Consider the following 13,609-nt stretch of genomic DNA (forward strand, 5'->3'; position numbering starts at 1 on the left):
TGTCAAGGTCAGGAAGGTTAGCTAACTTCTAACTGTCACATGCTGTAATAACCATCAGTTAAAATATGCCCATGCTGAAAAATAGTTTTGTTGCATCATTTAATGGGTAAAGTTTATTGTTAAAAGTGAACATGATTAAGTTAACAGATATAGCCTTACCCACTTCTAAAAGCATTTATGTTATTTATAATTACAGTTCATTTACATTACACCTATTATTCTTGATGTCAGTGATATTTCAGTAGATTCTTTAAATAAAATTGCCTCAAGGTTACCCTTACTAAACAATCCAGTTGAAATAGATAGCTGTCAGAAAGGTTTTCTATTACTGTTGATAGTAATGGAAAAATGTATTTCAATATTTATTCTTTGTAAACTTCTGAGCTACATGAAAGGATTTCTTATTGCTTTACCACAATTGCTTCACTTCCCTATGTACTGTATATATAAGATAATAAGGTATGCTTATGCTAACAAATTTTGTATGCTTTCATTGTATTACCCTCTAGTTATAAAATTGATGTATATAAAATTGATGTATGTAAAAAGCCAATGTTAGAAACTAACCCTAACGAACACATGTCCAATATTTAACAGTGAATCACTCAAATAACTCATTTTCATAGGAGGGTATTAATTATCATTAATAATTATTTTAATTATTAATCATGCTCTAAGACCATGGAATTCACATTTTAAGGTCCCCAATGACACTCTCGGGCTTCTAGCACTTCTCTAAGGTCCTGACATTAGAAAAAAGAACTCAGTCAGTGCTGCACATTGCTAGCTTCATTGTAGCAAAGTCCTGGTAAATACATTTCCTTTTGAAATAAGAGCAAGGAAAAGTCCTCCTGCAAATGAAATGTTTCAGCTTTAAATTAATACTATGCACTGAAACAGAAAAGAGTGAAGCCAGCTATTAAATGTTTACCTCTGATGATCTCCAGTTCACATAATATTGACTAATCAGAATAAGGACTATGTGTAATTCTCATAAACATCATCACTACTTATTCAATACATGTAAGACCACAGTTTTGTATTCTAAGCTATAGCCTGCATGTTATAATCTTGTCTGAGAAAACATGCTAGTAGCAAATGGAAACTTATGGCAGAAAGTGTCAGAGCAGTTGAGCAATGAGTGGTCACACTTCAACTGATGTGAGAGGGTAAGACTGATCAAATCAAAGAAAGGAGGTGCTACAACAGGAACCCACAACAGAAGCAACTCTCCATAAGAACAATCAAACAAAGAAGCAGCCCAATGGACAAGAGTGACAATGAGTAAAAGAGACATAGAAGATATTCTGCATGACTGGAAATCCAAATGAGCATTCAAGCCCTTGCAGAATAAACAGTCTCTTTGAAGTTTCAGGGAAAGAAATGAGACCTTGTGAAACAAGAGAAAGGGAGGAAGAGTTATACTATGTGTTATAGATAACTACTGCAGCTCATAAATCCTAATTAATGAGCTTGGCAATGTTGTAGAAAGCATCTGGATTAAAAAAATGTAGAATAAAAGCACTACTGTTCTTGATGTCTATTGTCACTTGCCCAGTCAAGGAAAAGGCGCGATGCTTTCCAAAAGCAAATAACAGACATTCCAAAGAGGGAAGAAGTGATGGTGGAGAATGTAAACTATCCCTGTATCTTTGTTTCCCTAAACTCTGTAGGAAAGCACAAGAGGATATTCTTCACTTGGATACTAACCGAACAAGGAAGACTTAGTAAAGGAAGCAGAAATTATAGGAACACCAGAGGGAAATTGCAATGTGATGATGGAATTCTTTACTTTTTAAGGAAACTAAAGCTGAGTGTAGTCAAACAATTTTGCTGAATTTCAAAACAGTGGATTTTAATAAAAATTAAGCAATAGTAACTGGATTCCATCACATGAGAATAGGACAAGAAGTTCAAGAGGAATGTGAGTCCCTAAAAAAGAGGATGCTAAAGACACAATTAAAAATGATTCCAATGGAAGACAAAATGGAACACAACAGAAGAAGCCAAGCTAGCCACACAAAAAGCTTACTGAAAATCTAAAAACAAAAAAAGGACACATATGTTTAGCATGTGACAAAAAGAGCCAAGGTCCTAGTCAGATTTGCTCACTGTTAATTTTACTAATTTAGAACTATTTTAATCCAGGATAATCTAGGAAATTGATTTACATATTGATTTAGGTGGCGAGAAATCTCTAAATTAACAGAGGACTTATTTTCTGCTACTACAGTATTTACTATCAATATGAAATTATGGTGCCAGCATTGTAAAGATACTGAAATAACGGTATGTGATTTTACTCTTTCTTTCCTCTCTTATGCCTCTCCACCTTTAGGCAGCAGCTGGAACTTCTCATTTAGGCCAGATTAGCATTCCTTTGGCACTCTCTGAAACTGAATGTTTGTTTCTATAGCAACAGCTTTCCCAGCTGTTACAGAAAAAAAAATTACATCATGAAGTTGCATCCAGCCTTTCCTCTCTACTGTTCTCCTAAGATTTCAGGAGATTAACCTTTTAAACTAAAAAGAAAACTAGATGTTACACAGATACATAGCTGTACAATATACTTCAACTAGCTGCTATCAGGTCTGTTGGCAAATGGCTGAAGTGCCCTAGTAAGTAGCAGTAATGATGCCAAAACCTCTGAAGAACAGCACGTAAACTATCTGCTCTATTTACTTCAGCCATTTGAGACTGCTTGAATACCAAATGACCCAGGTGAGGATTCATTTTATGTTATACATGTAAAAATAGATTCAGAAAAATTTATCAGCTGTATGGATGCTGTGTAGTTATTACTGAAATCTTAAATAGTGGAGTACTAAACATTTGGCTGTTTCTTTCAAGGGATACTTGCAATATTGATTTAATACAGAATTTATCTAAACATACAAAATAAAAAAATTCTACACATTTACCAAATAATTTTCACTGCAATGAAATGCCATTAATTATCCAACCTGGGTAATATGTATTTTAAGCAGAAACAGACTAAATCTGTTTTTCAGTTTTTAGAAAAAAACAATGAGACTACATTTGACATTATCAAACACAATTCACATAGTTCTAAAGAATTAAGTGTCAGTTCCTTATAACCCTTCAAAAAAGGCATGTGAAGAATTATCCAGAGCAGGAGAAAGCAATGTAGTACTCTACATATATTTTGAACTATAATTTCTCATACACCATAGTCAGCATGGTCAATTCTTAGGAAACTATACTTCAAAACAACTGGGTGCAATCAAATTGTTTAACTGTGATCAGCAGGGAAAAAAATCAGTAAGTCTTCTCAGTATAGAAGCAAAAGATACTTCGAAATCATATTTATTCAATTATGGTCTTGGCTAAATAAGGGTAACTGCTTAAAGAAGACTCTAGACTATTTTAATTATCACAGGGTAACATTTTTCTCCAATTCACAATCAATGGACTTCTACTGGATGTTAACAAACTAAACCATCTCTTCCATCAGCATACTAAAAAAGCTAAATTTCTTTCATATTTGTCATTTTTAAAAAATAAGTTTGAAGACCAAGATTTCACCACTGAAATTCTTACACTTCCAAAAAGAACAGAGAAAGAAATCTTCCCTCTCCTATATATACTTTAGGATGATGCTACTTGGTGGGATGTGGGAGGCTTTTTTAAACTTGATACTACATTAGAGAGGATTTCCAGGAAGTAGTAATCCAATCACTTGGAGCACCACTCCCAGAAGTAATTTTTTTAAAAAACCTGGCCTAAGTCATGTTACCAGCCTATCCCAAAGAGCAATTACTGTTACCATAGTTCTTAAAGTAAAACAAAGTAACCCTCTCAGAATAATCCAACAAATTCTTTCTGACAATGTAAGACTAATGTCAACAGAACAGGCAGATCTATTTCCACGGTCCTCCAGATTTGATGAATTGGAAAGATTCACTTAGGCCATTTACTTCTGTACAGCAGAAATCCAAATGAATGCATCCCCAAAAGATTACTGCCCTATCTACTTTTGAACATATTATAATTGTGGTTCCCTTCATTTAATAAGTATAACAGGAGTAGGAATAAATTTAACAGATTACTATTTCTCTTTCTGTATAAATTTGGCCATTTGAATAAATTACAATATAGTAAACTTACATTGTGAAATTTAGAAGGCAGCCCAATGTAATAAAGACTCTTATTACATTGGGCGACATACAACATTAAAAACAGCAGAACAATAAAACAAGGGAAAGAATTATGTTCTTCTGTATCTGCAAGACGAAATAAAGAGCACTGTATTTATTTCTTGGGACACTCCTGACTATTTCATAATTTCATAAGAAAGGGACTTTCACCCATTTAATGTCAGCTATCCCACTTCAGTTAGGAGTGGCTTTTCTGAGTCATCAGTTTAGTTTCATTCAACTTGTTTTGCACTGAGTAGAACTTTCAGAATGTGCAATGAGATCAGTCTATTTTGCAAGCCTCAGACATAATTATCTTTCTCTTACGTATTTTTTTTTTTTGCCCCAGAGAAAAAGGACTTTGCTCTCTAGTAGCACAAGCAGGTCAACATCTAAAACATCTATACGCTACTAAAACTATTTATCTATTTGTCTGTCTGTACCCTCAAGTTAGCCCAAAAGGTGGATTATACTGCAACAATTTTTAAATCAAGGTACCTAAAGACTGCTAACTTAAGGAATGCATAAAAAATCCAGGACCCATTACTCCTGTGTAACTGAAATTTCCACAATGTTCAGACCAGTTTTATTCGCAGCTGTGGCCATTGCAGCATCCCCACAGTCACATAATTGTGATTTCTGACACTCCCTGCCAGCTTCCCATAAGCAAAGTCAACAGGGAAGTCAGCAAGAAGTCAGAAGTCATTCCTGCTCCCACTGTTTTTTTGCCCGCTCGTGGTCATTTTGTTTATCTGTTTAGGTAAGTAAATATTGACTTATTATTGAAGTTCATTTGCCACTACAATTATTTTTCTATTTATGATATATACTCTTCTTAGATGATTTATTTCTTTAGGCAATTTCTATAGCTGCCCATCTCAATTCAAGTTACTCTGGGCGGTGAACAATTTCAATAATTAAAACCATTAAAACCATTACAAATTATACATATAGGCAGCCGAGAATTATCATAAAAATTACATAAAAATCAACAGTGCAACCAGGTAACAGAGCCCTTAACACTTCCGGGACCCCAGGCTCAGACACACAGCCAGGTTTTTAAAGCCTTACGAAAAGCTAGCAGTGTTGGGGCCATCCTGAGCTCCAAAGGAAGAATGTTACAAAGGGCAGGGGCTGTGGCTGAGAAGGCACAACTTCTAGTCCCCGCCAGCTGACATTCCTTGGCTGATGGGATTTGCAGCATCCCCAATCTACTAGACTGAATTGGATGGGTAGAAACTATTGGGAGAAGGTAGTCCCTTAGGTAACTCGGTCCCAAGCCATGCAGGGCTTTAAAGGTGACAATCAGCACCTTGAACTGTACCCAGAAACACACTGGTAACCAATGCAAGTCCCGAAATAGTGTTGTTACATGTGCCATATATCCAGCACCATTTACTACCCATGCAGCCACATTTTGCACCAGCTGAAGCTTCCGAATGCTCTTCAAGGGCAGCCGCACGTAGAGCACATTGCAATAATCCAAATGGGAGGTAATGAGGGCATGAGTGACTAAGAGGAAAGCCTCCTGGTCCAGGAATGGGTATACCTGGTACACAACCAGAAGATGTGCAAAGACCCCCTTAGCCATGGTTGCCACCTGTTCTTCGAGCAGGAGCTGTGAGTCCAAGAGGACTCCCAGGGTGCACACCAGGTCTGTCTAGGGCAGTACTACCCTATCCAATACCAAAGATGAAAAAACCTTGTCTTCAGGAGGACCAAATGCTCAAAGCCACTCCGTCTTGCCTGGATTGAGTCAGATCCCACTGTGCCCCATCCAAGCCTCTATGGCCTCCAGACACTGGGATAGGGCATCCACGGCATCAATCAATGGGCCTGGGGTGCTGATATATAACTGGGTATCATCTACATATGATGGTACCTCACTCAAACCATTGGGTCCCCTCACCCAGTGGCTTCATGTAGATGTTAAATAGGAGAGGAGAGAGAACTGAGGCATCCCACACAATAGGGGCCATGGGCTGGATCTCTCCCCCTCATCGACACTGACTGAAATCGACCCCAGAGGAAAGAAGAAAACCAAGACAGCACAGTGCCACCTACCCCCCAACTCCAGAAGCAAATTCAGAAGGATACCATGATTGATGGTATCGAATGCCGCTGAGAGGTCAAGAAGAGCAAAGATGGATACACTACCCGCATTGGATGCACTACCCCCTTGGGGGAGATGGCTGGCATATAAATTTAACAAACAAATACATCAATCAATCCTGGATTGAGTTGGCATACAAATTTAATAAACAAACAAACAAACAAACAAATAAATAAATCCTGTTCCTGCCAAAGGTCATCCAAGAGTGTGATCAATGCCGTTTCAGTTACAAAACCTAGCCTGAACCCTGACTGAAAGGGGTCCAGATAATCCGCTTCATCCAGAGTCCTCTGCAACTGCCACGTTACCACTCTCTCCACCGCCTTCCCTAAAAAAGGGAGGTTAGAAACTGGACAAAAGCTGTCCAGATCAGTTGGGTCGAGCAAAGGCCCCTTAAGGAGGGCCACACCACCGCCTCCTTAAGAGCCAGTGGAACCACTCCCTCCTTTAACAATGAATTGACCACTACCCATACCCAACCATGCATCCCCTCCTGTGCAGCTTTAACAAGCCAGGAGGGACATAGATCTAGCATACAAGTGGCCGAGGTAGCAGCTGTAAGGGCCCTGTCCTGGCATTCGAAGGTGAATTCACGAGTGATTTTATCCGCCAGATGTCTGGCGTATTCTTCACAGCAACCCTGTAGGTGAACTTCAGTATTATTCCCTTCTAGGAGGGACCGAGTCACCCAGAATAGGGTCACTGGATGACTATCCAGACATAATAAGGGCAGAGAAATAATTAGTTTCGCTGCCCTTACCACCATGAGGTAGGCCCTAATAGCAGCTCTAGCTCGTGTTCAGTCATCTTCGCTCCCTGTCTTCCACCAGCAGCATTCTAGGCATCTCTTATAGCCCTTTTTAGCTCTCTCAATTCTTCTGTATATCATGGAGAACTCCGAAAACCATGGGTATGGAGAGAATGCTCAGGCGCAATCCAATCCAAAGCTGCAGCCGCTCTTTCATTCCAGGCAGTCACCAATGCCTCAGTAGAACCAAGTAGCAGACTTTCCGGAATAACCCCAAGCTCTCTCTGGAACCCAGCTAGGTCCATTAGTCACCTGGGATGGGCTTTCAAATAGGCCCAGCCTCTCTGCAGAGAGGGGTGGCACCAGAGAATTGGAGGCTCACAAGACCATCCAGCATTGGGGTAAAAAAAACATGGTCACCCTAAAATTTAATGTTCATTCTGGTCACATCAGACTGCACTACTTTTCTCTCAAACAATGACCCAACGGATCACAGGGTTGTCTAGTTTCTTCTGAAATCAGGCTACAAACCCTTTGGAAAGATCTGTAGATCAGCCACAGAAAACTGACACTGTATGTTGACAAGGTGATATCAGAATATACCATAACCTTCCTTCCACAGCTGTTCTGCTATTACAATGATTAAACTAAGTGAGAAGACAGATGTCATACCTTCTTGAACCCAATACTCAAGAGTGGGAACAAGCAGCCTGCCAAAATGCTAGCTTAGTTCTAAAAAGATCCGAAATTATCTCTATGTAGGCACAAAATCAATGACTGCAGTGACACAAAGATAGCAAAAAAGTGATAAAGTCTCACTGCCTTAAGGACAAATTACATCAAGTTATTCCTCTTCTTCTCCCACCACTTTTGCATGTATATATTTGAAAAAAAAAATCATCCTGTGGCTATCAGTGCAAACCACTTGTATGGCCTGAATTTCTTGGATATCCCTATAGCAACGCGTCTAAGGATCTTGCAGACACAGCATACAGACATTTCCCTAATCCAGGACTAATACCAGTTATGAGGCTTCTGTTATTTTGGACAGAAGAACGTGCTACTGAAACAGGTTTAACTTTACACAGCTGAAAAAACAAGATAGTTGGGAGTCTGCTTTATATTCTTGAAGAAGCTACATGTGGAGACTCAAGTAGTACTGCATACAAGATAAAAGCTAGGACGTCTAGTCAAAAAATGGCAACAACTAGCCACAGTCAAAAACTAGAAGTCTAAACAGCTTTAATTTGTTATACATTTTGACTGAATTAGATATAAAAGTTGTCACATCCATAACTCAGAGGACATGAATGGATTTTTTATTTATTTATTAATCACATTTATATGTCCCCCATCTCGCAAAAAGTGACTCTGGGCAGTGTACAATAATCAATAAAAACAACAAATATATAAAAACATTATAAGAATATAAAAAGTCATTATTAAAAAATGAAAAACACTAATAGAAGAAAATATATGTAGCTCAGGGTTAAACTGTTTTAACTACCCGACTAGGTAAGATTTTCATTGAACATCTAGATAACATCTTCACTTTACTGAAGATGTTACCTAGTCAGGTAATTAAACGTCTGCAAGAAAACAACCAAGCTCAGAGAACCCCAAGGACTCCACATGAAAAACACTATAACAAATTTAAAATATACAGACCACAAGGACAGAGTAGAAAGATCAACCACAGTGGAGCCATCTAAAAATGTCTGGTTCCCTGGAGCCCCCAGGCCTGGGGATATAACCAGGTCTTGAGGGACTTCTAGAATGATAGCTAAACTGACTTTGGGGGGGGGGAGGAGAATGTTCCATAGGGTGGGTGTCACGGCAGAGAAGGACCACCTCCTGGGACCTACCAAATGTAGGTCCCTGGCAGATGGTACCTGCAACATGCTTTCTCTGCCAGATCTAAATCTATATAATTTTGCTTTTCCCTTTTTGCCAGCAAGATCATATCTCCATTAGGCTCTTCTCTTAAAACTGCAGGAGTCAAGGGAAGAAGAATTCAGGTTATAACCATAGGAATAAGAGTCCACCAATAATCATTCAAAGAAAAGAACAAGTCTAAAACGGGATATAAATATTGGCTGTTTAGTTTCAGCTTGGAAATGATCTTCCTCATCTACCTTTTGCCTTTACCTCCTTCACTGATGTAGAGGCCTCCTGATAAGGCCTGTTGCTCTTACTGATATCAGCCACCTTGACAGATTTCTGAAAATCAGAATAAAAATATAGTCACTTAATGAATAAAACATAGCAAGGCACTGGATCTCTTCTATTCAGTATGATTGATTTAAATGTGTGGGAAGGCGCTGCCTGATGTAGCATTAAGGTGCTGCCTGATGTATTATTCTAGGACCCACCTAAATTTCTGCAAGGAACCAGTCATGCAAGTTAAAAAAATATAGATATTTTTTTACACTCTATCTTTTGAAAAAGCCTTCAGGGCCACACAGAATCTCAACCACCACACCCAAAGTGAGTATCAAGAAAGTAAATGTTATAAACTGGGGGAAAAAATCCTCACTGTAAGTAAGGTATCTCAGATACTGCACTATCTATAGGATAGTTGAAGTAGCTACATATTAACTCACTGTAATGTCAAGCAGAATATAACTTGAACCTACTATCTTTAAATGCTTCAGAGATCATCAGTTTTTGGCTGATCCTAGTAGACAAGCCAAAAATTATAGCTGGCAGCTGCCTGTGTCCTATCAAACAGGCAGTCATAGAAGTCTCTGCACTGTCCTTTTGTGCAGGAATGTAACAATGCCAATGAGAACCAGTTTGGTGTAGTGATTGAAGGCACCAGGCTAGAAACTGAGAGACAGTGAGTTCTAGTCCTGTCTTAAGGCACAAGCCAGCCAGGTGACTTTGGGCCAATCTTAGCCCTAAGAAGAAAGCAATGGCAACCTACTTCTGAAAATGTTGCTAAGAAAACTGTATGGGCTGGCAGTCGCCAGGAGTCAAGATTGACTCAAAGGAACCAAACATAGCACCAAAAACAACAATATAATGACAATGTTAGTTGCTGCTGTACAGTAATAGCCAGGGTAGCCAGTTATGAGTACCAAGATATACTGATAGCATTATCATCTTCACAGGGAAACATGGCATAGAGGACTGGCTTTGGTATGTTCTGTGCAGGGATGCTACATGACACTCTGCAATAGGAGCTATGAAAACCTGAACTACTCTTTTTCTCATGCAGGTTTGACCCAAGCTTGCAAATAATGCACAGATAAGGTTACTTGCCTCCCAATATAGTTTTTGCTTGAGAAGAGACAATGACCAGCTAGCTTTGCATTTCAGTTACGTAGTTTACACAAAAAAATACAAAATATATAAAGCTGACATATTTAAAAAGGATAGACAAATCAAAGAGCTACAATTCATCAAGTCAAGAAATTCAGCAGCCAGCAAATTTTGTACCACCTTTCTACCCTAGCCTCTTGTAAATTTAAGTACCATAAGATCTCTAGCCATAATTTTTTTTTAACTCTTAGAGTAGGCCTTATCGAATACAATATATTCTGCATTTATTAGCTATAACCAACAAAGGGCTTAATTATGCAGAAGTATTGGAGATTCTTGGGGAGTTAATTTGGCATGTATTTTTAGACAATTGAATCAATGTTTCTTAAATTAATAATTGGTTCAAAAAGTTCATAAACTTTACCTTTCAAAACATTACCTTTATTATCAAAACTTGCATATAAAAACATATCTAAGTTCATAGAAATAGTGTATTTTACATTAACTGTACAAATATGCATGTATTACAAAAATATTGTTCCAAATCAATACAAATTACCATTTTTTTAAATGCAAGGGATACAGAAATTGGATGTAATAAGCTTGTGAATCCATTTCCAAACTAAAAATCAACTGAAAATTGAGTCAGCTATTTATACTGATACCAGCACCATGAATTGGGATTTCAAACCTGACATAAAGTTTGTTTTACATACATACATCACTTTTAAGATCAGCAACAGCTATTACGCTCTTGCAGTAACCATACAAACATCTATAGAAAATCACAAGCGTGTCATGAATGCAATAGTGTCAAGCTCATTTTCTCAGCAAGTGTTATTTAGAGATATACTTCCTCCAGTTTAGAAGGTAATACATAATTATTATTAGCAGGAATTCCTAGCTTTTTCTTCCATGGCTTAATTTAATCCTCTTTTAAAATAATTCACATAAATGGCAATATTTCATATTGTGGCAACATATTTTATAACTTATTTATGCATTATATTTTACAACTACCATAAACTGCTTTAGGACTGTTTAAATTCACCTCTATTGGTACTGTTTAAATGATTCGAAATACAATCAATAGCTCACAAACAGTATTCAGACCCTTACAAAAGAGTACAGGTAGTCCTCACTTTATGACCCTAATTTGGACCAGCAACTCCACCACTAAGCGAAGCAGTTACTAAATGGGAAATCACATGACTGTCACTGTGCTTTGCAGCTGGAAAGAGACAAGACTACTCAGTTTCACACCTTTGACTTTTATTTGCCTCCTAACCACTCTCCTGCCCTCTGGCATGCTCAACTGCTTGCATGCTCTCTTGTACATATTGAAAGCAAGGCAATCGCACCACAGCCTGGGGTTGGGAGCCATGGGCATGCTATGCAAAGGGGCTTACTCACTTGAAATTCCTTTTTCTCCAATGTCTCCATTCTGTGGGGCGGGGGGGGGAAGCAAGTGGTTTCTGTAAGTAGGCTATCTTTGCCTAACCTTTTCCCACTACTGGCGTAATTGCATTGCTCTCAATGTGCAATTTGTTCAATTTTCAATGAGCAAACAGCTTACTTTCTTGAAATCTCTCCCTCTCCAATCTCTCCACTTGGGGGAGGAGGGTCATATAAAGGAGATTGCCTACCAAAATCACTTGTCTTTTCTTCCCCGCCCAACAGAGCGGAGAGATTGGAGAGAAAGAGATTTCAGGAGAGTACTGTAGGCTGTTTGCATAGTGTGCCTGCGGCTGCCAGCCCCAAGATGCCAGCTGGATTGCATCGTTTTCGATGCGTAGAAGATCAAACAGCTTACTCTCTTGCAATCTTTTCCTCTCTAATCTCTCTGCTCTGCAATGGAGGAAAAGAAGAAAAAAACACAAGTCAGGCATAGGACAACATGTACTGACTGTAATGGCAATCACATGATTGAGGGACACTGAGAAAGTCATAAATGGGCTGTAAAGTTACTTTTTCAGCACCGTCATAATTTCAAATGGTTGTTGAATGAATGGTCAATAAGTGAGGACTACCTGTAATCAGGGGAAGAAAAAGACTCCTTGGAACAGGGGACAAGATAGCCAACCCTGGAAGGCCAGAAGGGGTGTAACTGCCCCTGTAAGAAAAGAAGAGTCATGATAACTGATGACTCTTTATTTGCTTATTTAAATTATTTCCCAGAGGTTTTAAAGTGGAGTTGATGTGCCTCATCAGTTGGGCCCTTTTACAAACCAACTCTACCTCCAGGGTTCCTCCTAAAATTTATTTCCATAAAGCAGTCCTAAATAAATGAATGAAGCACTTAGCACTGATATTTGAAAAAAGATTTATGTATAGCACGTTGTAATCCCAAGATTCTTTCTTGTTGTTCAGAAGTAGTCCGGTCATGAGTGGGCTTTTTTTTTTCTCATGCACAGGTGGTCCGCACTTACAATGAAGTCCTCTCTGGAGAGTATGGTAGGCCAAGCATCCTCCACTTCTCTTCTTTCCACTCATCCTCCTTGTAGCCAATACGCTTGCAATCCAAAGCAAACTTTTGTTTTAGCCACTATAGTTGGTAACTCATTGGTTCAAGCAGTCTCTCTCAACCTTTTCACTCTGGAGGAACCCTTAAAATATTTTTCAGGTCTCAGGGAACCTCTGCAGAAAAATCTAAAACAACCCGAACACTTCACAATACAACTCACTTCTAACCTACACAATCCACATTTACAGTGTTACAACAGCAGCAAAGTGGCAGGCTAGCAGCTGAGTCCTGGCGCATAAAAATTCCCACCATTGCAAGTGCTAGCATTGCGTGACATGGAAAATTAATTTTTTTTTTTCAATCACGATCTCTCATGGAACCCTACAGTTCTGCAGCTGAGAAAGGCTGGGCTATAGTGTTAAACATATACAACCAACAGAAACACTTAACCTGAGTATCTGTCAATATATTGCACACACTTCCTAGTTGGTGCTATGCAGACAACAGCATGTTGGCTTGCAAGATAGACTCTAGAGATCCTAGTTAGCACAGAATATTGTAAGCATGCTGAGAGTATAATTGAACTCAAATTGCACTAGTGGCATACTGCCCACAATTAGCAAAGGTCACAAATGATTTTTTTTATTAAAGCTTTTATTAAAATATATAAAAAGTACAGTTAAAATACAAATCAGAAAGTATAGAAAAGAAAGAAAATAGAACTAAAAGAAAAAAACTAAAACTAAAATAGTGAGAACAGATAGAAAGATGAAACGAAAAGTGACTTCTAACTATCTCCAATACAGATATAAGTACAAATTAAAAAAAGATTAATATCTTACCACTAATTAATCCAAGTTCAC

At 38.4% G+C, this 13,609-nt stretch overlaps 1 protein-coding gene across 3 annotated transcripts in view; it reads right to left on the reverse strand.

The window, feature by feature from the left end:
* PALS1 (protein associated with LIN7 1, MAGUK p55 family member) overlaps positions 1-13,609 on the reverse strand; it is a 60,883-nt gene that overhangs the window by 41,702 nt on the left and 5,572 nt on the right. The window lies entirely within an intron of this gene.

This window comes from Python bivittatus, unplaced genomic scaffold (genome assembly GCF_059951505.1).
Source record: "Python bivittatus isolate LINGU-HERP-01145 unplaced genomic scaffold, Pbiv_v1 ctg000480_np1212, whole genome shotgun sequence".
Classification (NCBI taxonomy): domain Eukaryota; kingdom Metazoa; phylum Chordata; class Lepidosauria; order Squamata; family Pythonidae; genus Python; species Python bivittatus.